The sequence below is a fragment of the Sminthopsis crassicaudata genome, chromosome 5, assembly GCF_048593235.1.
Source record: "Sminthopsis crassicaudata isolate SCR6 chromosome 5, ASM4859323v1, whole genome shotgun sequence".
Taxonomy (NCBI): domain Eukaryota; kingdom Metazoa; phylum Chordata; class Mammalia; order Dasyuromorphia; family Dasyuridae; genus Sminthopsis; species Sminthopsis crassicaudata.
The window spans coordinates 233,661,083-233,670,552 of record NC_133621.1 but is presented as its reverse complement, the minus strand read 5'-3'; positions in this window follow the sequence as shown (position 1 = coordinate 233,670,552).

Genomic DNA, 9,470 nt, shown 5'->3' with positions numbered 1-9,470 from the left:
GCCGGGATGTCTAGGTGTGTCTTATTCTTCCTTTCCCATTACTGCCTTCAAGAGTGTCAGGGAAAGATTTGCACCGTACAAACGCAACTGGACAGCTGATCTCAACGAGGCAGCCCTGGGTTCAAGCCCATTCTCTACAGAATTTAAATTTCCTTATTGATACTGTTATTAATGGAGGGGGCAGAAAGGAGGAGGGAATTCCAGCAGTTCAACGGAAAAATATATATCACTTTAAGCTGTAAGATTTAAACATACCCTAACATAAAAGGGATTTTTTAACTCTGGACTGATGAGAGTGCAGAGTATTGTATTTTTTAAGGATTCTTCACTCTAAGAGGAACATTGATGAATTCAGAGACAAGAGATACAGTCAAGATAGAGAAGATTAAGGGAAGATATGATGACTATTTTTAACTATCTGACGCGGATACTTTATATTAGTTTATATCATTCTATTGCAGGCTTCCATTAAGAGAGATCATCAAAGTCTGCTTTTTTTTTTTTTTTTTTTTTTTTTTTTAAGTCACATATAATGTAGAGTAGAAGCTAACAGTCGTTTTACTGACTTGGGTTCAACTCCCAAACAGTAAGGAAATTTCTGCAAAGAGAAACAATACAGGTTATTATCTAATTAGTCTTGTTCTTTCCCCCCTTCTCCTTTTCTCCACCTCCTCTGCTACATTCCAGTCATGACGTGAAATATCCTCTGCACCATCAGCTCATAGAGATCTGTTCTTTTAGCTCCAGGATCTCTGAACCCGAGAACACAGAAATGATGCATATCCACCCTGATAACCCCGCTGCTGCTGCCTGTTCTTCTCCTTGCCTTGTTCTTCCCCCTTCCTCATCTTCATCTCCTTGCATTCCCTTGTCCCCTTCTCTCTTCCCCCTCCCTTTTCTTTTTCATTTTCCTCTTTTCCTTTCCCCTTCCTTTTCTTTTCTCTCCTTTTTCTTTTCCTAGTCCCCCTTTCCTTCCCCCTACTACTCATTTCCCTCTCCTCCCTTGCCTCTTCCATCTTCTTCTCTGTTGCAACAAACCAAAATATCAGCTCATCCTGTAAGTCTTTTGGTCTCAGTGTGGATTATTTGTAAATGCAGTGGTCATCATGTTAATTGTACTTGTGATTTGGCTAGCCAATATCTCTTCAAGAGTAGACACTCTCCATTGTTTGTGCCTTACCTGTTTATATTCTGTAGAATTTCAATACTGTCTTTAAATTGCATATAATGTTCTATAACATTTTCTAACATTTAGCACCATGATATAATACTTTGAATAGATTTGGACAATGGCTTGGCTAGTTCGAAGCCCCACTGAACAAGTAACAGACTTCATTATTATATATAGATATACTGTGTGTGTGTGTGTGTGTGTGTGTGTGTGTGTGTGTATAGTGGACAGAAAATTGGTTATGAATTAATAATTATTTGAAAATACACATACTTCTTATTGCAGAGAAGGCCAGTGTACATAAAGAATAAACAAGTAAATCTAGTTAATACTCAAATATAGAAGCAAATAATTCATTAAAATTTAATGACTTACAAGTATTTGGCTGAAACATAGTATGAAATTTATGAACTTTTAATGAATACAGATGAAAACAGACTAGATGAAAATGGACAACTAAATCCTCTTACAGTTATTATTGGTGATACTAATAGCTCTCACATACCTAGTATGTTATGGTTTATACACTTTATGGTTTATACACTTTATCTCTCTTTTTACTGCAAATTTATAACAAATAGGCACTATAAATACAGTTATCTCTCTCTTTCATGCTAGGGATATAGCTGATAAATGAAAGAGGATAGATTTGAACCCAGTTCTTTGGATAGAAAATTTAATAAAGTCATTCTTTTGAAGTTTCTCCTTGGTTTTCTTACTTACGGGACACGTGCCCTTTTCTCCAGCTATTTTTGAGAAGATACAGATTATATCTGATTGAGTCTACATATATATATATATATATATATATATATACATACGTATATATATATATATATACATATATATATATATATATTTTTTTTTTTTTTTAAATCTTCCCATTGCTTCTCAAGACAAATCTTAGTTTGGTTCCAATTAATGAAAATACTGAATCTTGTGAATTGGTCACATGGATCAGTTGGGTTTGCACTACATGGTTAAATTGGGCTAGAACCACTAGCCATAAGTATAACTTCAAATACTGTAACTATGTGGGCCAACTGCAGAGAAATTATTATTTGTACTAATTAATCTGTATACCTGCAGTACTAGCTGAAGAACCAATGGGGAAGTTCAAGCCACTGTCTCCCTCCCCAAATGTTCTTTTTCCTTTATGGTTTCCAATCTTAAGGTTTCAAAAAGATTCATAGGTAAGGGAATGGTGGAAGATTTATCTTTTCCAAAGTCACTAGGTAACTGAATCAAAACCTCAAAATGGATGAGCCCAGGTGGCCTTGTAAATTTCAGAAGGTCATTAGGCCCTGGAAAGCCACTAAAGCTGTGGCTGTAGTGCTTACTCAAGGAGTCAGTTGTGTCAGTAGCAGCATGCTGGAACAAAAGATTTGGCTTTTGAGAAATGAGACACTGGAAAAGATCTGCCTTGGAGAAACACACACACACACACACACACACACACACACACACACACACACACACACACACAGTGTTTGAACCTAGTTGGAAAAAAATGTGAAATCGTTAATTTGAACAATTGTCAAACTGAATTATGTGTGAATACTTGCTTTAGGCCTTCTGGAAGATAACTACAATTTACAACTTGGCTACAAGTTGAATTTACAAGTCCTATTTAAATTGTTCTTTTAATGCATACTCTAATTCCCTTATGCTCATCATTTTCTATGTGGGAAGAAAATAAATTGTCTTATTATCTAAGGCATGGCATAGCATTTTTAGTTTCATTCCATTGGGGAAAACCTAGGCTCCCAAAAGCAATACTCCTGTAAATAACTGTTTTCCCTTTGAAGCAGGGTAGGAATGAGGAGAAGGGAGGGGGAGGAACCAATACATGTTCTTACAGCTTCTAATTTCATTCCTTTCTAATGCTATTTGAATGTCAGGCTTCTTCCAAAATTGAATCTTGAGAAAAGGGTAAAGGCAGGTGAAGGGCAAAAATTAGTGGAGGTTGAGGTTCTTTGTGGCTTCTTCCAAGGTCCATGAACTAACCATTGCATTTGATGTGGGGACTTTAGCATACTTTTGGAGCCATTTGCATTTGTAGGGCTTAATGCCAAAGGAAAACTGGAATTCATTATTGAATGTAAAATAGATAATTTTGATTATTTCAAATTAAAAAGGTTTTATACAAACAAAACTAATGCAAACAAGATTAGAAGGGAAGCAATAAACTGGGAAAAATTTTACATTCAAGGTTCTGACAAGGTCTCATTTTTCTAAAATATATAGAGAAACAGGAATGCAGGGCTGATTCAATATCAGGAAAACTATTAGCATAATTGACTATGTCGATAACCAAACTAACAAAAATCATATGATTATCTAAATAGATGCAGAAAAAGCATTTGACAAAATCCAACACCTATTTCTATTAAAAATGCTGAGAATATAGGAATAAATGGAGTCTTCCTTAAAATGATCAGCAGCATTTATTTAAAACCATAAACCAGTATCATATGTAATGGGGACAAACTAGAACCATTCCTAATAGGATCAACAAGGTTGCCCACTAATATAATTATTATTCAATATTGTATTAGAAATGTTAGCTTTGGCAATAAGAGAAGAAAAAGAGATTAAAGTAATTAGAATAGATAATGAAGGAACCAAATTATCACTCTTTACAGATGATATGATGGTATTCTTAGAGAACCCTAGAGAATGAACTAAAAAAAAAAAAAACTACTAGAAACAATTCACAACTTTAGCAAAGTTGCAGGATACAAAATAAATCCACATAATCCTCAGCACGTTTATATATTGCCAGTAAAGTCTAGCAACAAGGCATACTAAGAGAAATTATATTTAAAATAACTGTAGATAATACAAAATATTTGGGAGTCTACCTGCCAAAGCAAAGTTAGGAACTGTATGCATACAACTAGAAAACACTTTCCCCACAAATAGTCAGATCTAACCAATTGGAAAAATATCAAGTGCTCATGAGTAGGCCAAACTAATATAAAAAAATGACAATGCTACTTAATTAATATACTTATGAAGTGCCATAATAATCAAAATCCCAAGAAATTATTTTACAGATCTTGAAAAAATAATAACAAAGTTGATCTGGAGGAACAAAAGATCAAGGATCTCAAGGGAATTAATAAAAAATGTAAATAAAGATGGCTTAGCTATGCCAGACCTGAAACTATATTACAAAGCAGCATTCATCAAAACCATTTGGCACTGCTTAAAAAATAGATTAGTAGGTCAGTGGAATAGGTGAGGTTCACAGGGCAAAATAATGACTATAGTAATCTAGTGTTTGACAAACCCAAAGACCCCAGCTTTTGGGATAAGAATTTGCTGTTTGACAAACTGCTGGAAAAATTGGAAATTAGTTACAGCAGAAACTAGGCATTGACCTATACTTAACACCATATACCAACATGAGGTCAAAATAGATTTATAATTTAGACACAGAGTGACATTATAAGCAAATTAGAAGAACAAAGGATAATTTACCTCTCAGATCTATGTTTTCATCCTACTTGGCTTAGGTATCAGCACCATATATGTGTCATCAAAGGAATTTGGAAGAAGTCCTTCTTTCCCTATTTTTTCAGATTGTTTATATGTATTGGAGTTAATTGTTCTTTAAATGTTTGGTAGAATTCACATGTAAATCCATCTGGTCCTAGAGATTTTTTTTCTTAGGGAGTTGATTAATAGCTTGTTCTATTTCTTTTTCAAAACTTATTTCCTCTACTGTTAATTTGGACAATCTATATTTTTTTTAAATATTCAGCCATTTCACTTAGATTATCAGATTTATTGGCATATAGTTGAACAAAATAACTCCAAATTATTGCCCTTATTTCCTCTTCATTGGTAGAAAGTTCTTTTCATTTTGGATACTAACAACTTGTTTTTCTCCTTTCCTTTTTCTAATCAAATTAAGTAAAGGTTTATCTATTTTGTTGATTTTTTTTCATTAAACCAATTCTTACTTTTATTAATTCAATAGTTTTATTTTCAATTTTATTAATCTCCCCTTTTATTTTCAGAATTTCAAATTTGACATTTAATGGGGAGGGGGTTAATTTATTCTTTTTCTAGATTTTTTAGTTGCAAGCCCAATTCATTGATCTTCTCTTTCTCTATTTTATGCAAGTAAGCAATTAGAGATATAAAACTTGCCCTAAGAACTACTTTGGCTGCATCCTATAAATTTTGGTATGCTGTCTCATTGTTATTCTCTTGGAATGAAATTATCAATTGTGTCTATGATTTGTTTAATCCACTCATTCTTTACAATTATTTAGTTTCCAATTAATTTTGTGTATGTTTACCCCTGGCCTTTTATTGCATGTAAATTTTATTGCATCATGATCTAAAAAAAAGTGCATTTGCTATTTCTGCCTTTCTGTATTTGTTTTTGAGGTTTTTATGCCCTAATACATGGTCAGTTTTTGTATAAGTTCCATGTAATGCCACGAAAAAAAAAAACAAAAAACTATATTCCCTTCTGTCTCCATTCAATATTCTCCAAATATCTTATCATATCCAACTTCTCTGTATTTCTATTTACCTCCTTAATAACAAGTTAAAGAGGTAAATAGAAATATAGAAAAATTGGATATTTTTGAGAGAGCAAGGCTGAGATTCCCTCATTAGTATAGTTTTGCTGTCTAATGCCTCTTTCAGCTTTCTTAACTTCTCTTCTAGGAATTTAAAGCTATACCATTTGGTGCATATATGTTTAGCATTGATATTATTTCATTATCTATGGTACCTTTTGGTAGGGTGTAGTTTCCTTCCTTATCTCTTTTAATTAGATCTATTTTTGCTTGATCTGAGATCAGGATTGCTACCCCTGCTTTTTTTACTTCAGCTGATCATAATAAATTTTGCTCCAGCCTTTTTATCTGTACTCTGAATATATCACTCTACTTTAAATGTGTTTCTTGTAGACAATAAATTGTAGGATTCTAGATTTCAATCTAGTCTACTATCTGCTTCCAGTTTATGGGAGAATTCATCTCATTCATGCTCACAGTTAAAATTACTAACTTTGTATTTCCTGCCATCTTTGTTTCCCCCAGTTATACTTTTCGCTTTCTCTTCCCCCTTTCTCCCTTTCCCTCCTCCTCAGTATTTTACTTCTGACTAACCCCTACTTCAAATGGCCCTCCCTTTTTACAACCTTTCCTCTTTCTTATTCCTTTCCCCATCTCCTTCTGTTCTCTTATATTAGCCTCCTACTTTCCTTTTCCATTTCCCCTCTTCCCTATAAGATGAGACAAGCTTCTCTGTGAAGCTAAATGTGTCTGATATTCTTTTTGAACCAAATCTGATGAGAGTACAATTCACACAACATTCATCCCCCTCTTTTCTTTCCCTCAGTTTTAATAGGTCTTTTTTGCCTCTTCATAAGATATAATTTACCCCATTTTAAGTTTGTCTTTCTCTTCTTCCAGGAGAATCACTTTTTCCTTCTCTAGATTTCAAGATATCTAGAGATATAGATCTCAAGAGTTAAACATATCATCTTCCCATATAGGGTTAAGATTTTTAACTTTTAAAAAGTTTTCTTTCCTTTTGTTTTTTCCTTTTTATGCTTCTCTTGAGTTCTGTATTTGAAGATCCGATTTTCTATTCAGCCCTGGTCTTTTCATCAGAAATAAATGAAGGGGGCAGCTAGGTGGCAGCTAGGTGGTGCAGTGGATAGAGCACCAGCCTTGAATTCAGGAGGACCCGAGTTCAAATCTGATCTCAGACACTTAACACTTCCGATCTGTGTGACCCTGGACAAGTCACTTAACCCCAGCCTCAGGAAAAAAAAAAAAGAAAAGAAAGAAACCAAATCATTGAGAAATAAAATTAGTGAGTTGGAAAAAGAAAACAGCTCTCTAAAAAATAAAATTGATGAAATGGGAAAAAATTCCATAGAAGAAAAAAACTCACTTAAAAACTCAATTGAACAATTACAAAAAGATATAAAAAGTAAGTGAAGAAAATACATCACTGAAAATCAGAATCAAAGAAGTAGAATTGAATTACTCAAGGAGAAACCAAGAAGTAGTCAAGCAAAACTAGAAAAATGAAACAATGGAAAAGAATGTCAAGTACCTTATTAAGAAGGCAACAAACCTGGAAAACAGATCCAGGAGAGACAATTTGAAAATAATTGGACTCCCTGAAAAATATGATGAAAAAAAGAGCTTGGACACTATTTTCCAGGAAATCATCAAAGAGAACTGCCCAGATGTTTTAGAAACAGAGGGTAAAATAGACATTGAAAAAATTCATCGATCACCTACTGAAAGGGACCCTAAAATCAAAATGCCAAGAAATATAATGGCCAAGTTCAAGAACCATCAGACGAAGGAAAAAATATTGGAAGATGCTAGAAAAAAGCAATTCAGATATGGAGGAGCCACAATAAGGATAACTCAGGATCTAGCAGCATCCACATTAAAGGAACGAAGGGCCTGGAATATGATATTCCAAAAGGCTAAGGAAATTGGTATGCAGCCAAGAATAACTTACCCAGCAAAAATGAGCATATTTTTCCAGGGAAGAAGATGGACATTCAACTAAATGAATGAATTCCATCTATTTTGATGAAAAAACTGAATCTAAACAAAAAGTTTGATCTCCAAATACAGAACTCAAGAGATTTCTAAAATGGTAAAAAGAAATCTTGAGAACTATATTTATGCCATAAAGTCATATAAAGAACATAAGTATAATTTGTTCTAGAAACTAGAGGTGGAAAGGAAATTGTACCAGAAAAAAAGGGTAAAGTAGTAGTACTACATCTCACAAAGAAGCAAAGGTAACCTATTATATCTGAGAGAAAGAATGGAGGGGGATGAACATAGTGTGTATCATATTCTCATCAGAATTGGCTTAAAAGAGAAAAATTAGACATACTCGATTTATGGTGACACTCCTTCCACTTCATTGAAAAGTGGGAGGGGAAAAGTGAAAAGGGAAGGAGTAAGCTAAGCAGAATGGTATTCAGAAATTGTGAGGAAAAGGGGTAAAATAGGGGGAGGAACTCTAAGGCAGAGGAGGGATACTAAAAAGGGAGGGCTGTGAGAAGCAAGTGGTGCTCACAAGTTTAATACTGGGGGTATTAAGGTAAGGGGGAAGGAAAGGAGAAAAGCATAAGCAGGGGTTAACATGATGGCAAGTGATACAGAATTAGTCATTTTAGCCATAAATGTGAATGGGGTAAACTCCCCCATAAAGAGAAAGCAGTTAGCAGACTGGATTAGAAGCCAGAATCCTACAAAATATTGTTTTTAGGAAACACACCTGAAACAGGATGGTACATACAGAATAAAGGTAAAAGGTTGGAGCAAAATCTAATATATTTCAGGAGAAGCAAAAAAAAAACAGGGGTAGCCATCCTCATCTCAGATCAAGCAAAAGCAAAAATTGATCTAATTAAAAGAGACAAGGAAGGGCACTATATCTTGCTAAAGGGTAGCATAGATAATGAAGCTCTATCAATATTAAACATATATGCACCAAGTGGTGTAGCATCTAAATTCTTAAAAGAGAAATTAAGAGAGCTGCAAGAAGAAATAGAAAACAAAACTATAATAGTGGGAGGTCTCCACCTTGCACTCTCAGAATTAGATAAATCAAACCACAAAATAAATAAGAAAGAAGTCAAAGAGGTAAATAGAATACTAGAAAAGTTTGATATGATAGATCTTTGGAGAAAGCTAAATGGAAACAGAAAGGAGTATACTTTCTTCTCAGCAGTTCATGGAACCTATACAAAAATTGATCATATGCTAGGACATAAAAACCTCAAAATCAAATGCAATAAGGCATAAATAGTAAATGCATCCTTTTCAGACCACAATGCAATGAAAATTACATTCAATAAAAAGCCAGGGGAAAATAGATCAAAAAATAATTGGAAACTAATAATCTCATACTAAAGAATGATTGGGTGAAACAGCAAATCATAGACATAATTAATAACTTCACCAAAGAAAATGACAAAAATAATGAGACATCATACCAAAATGTGTAGGATACAGCCAAAGCAGTAATAAGGGGAAATTGTATATCTCTAGAGGACCTACTTGCATAAAATAGAGAAAGAGAAGGTCAATGAATTGGGCTTACAACTAAAAATACTAGAAAAGGAACAAATTAAAAAATCCCAGACAAACATGAAACTTGAAATTCTAAAAATAAAAGGAGAGATTAATAAAATTGAAAATAAAAAAAACTATTGAATTAATAAAACTAAGAGTTGGTTCTATGAAAAAAACTAACAAAATAGACAAGCCCTTAGTAAATCTGATTT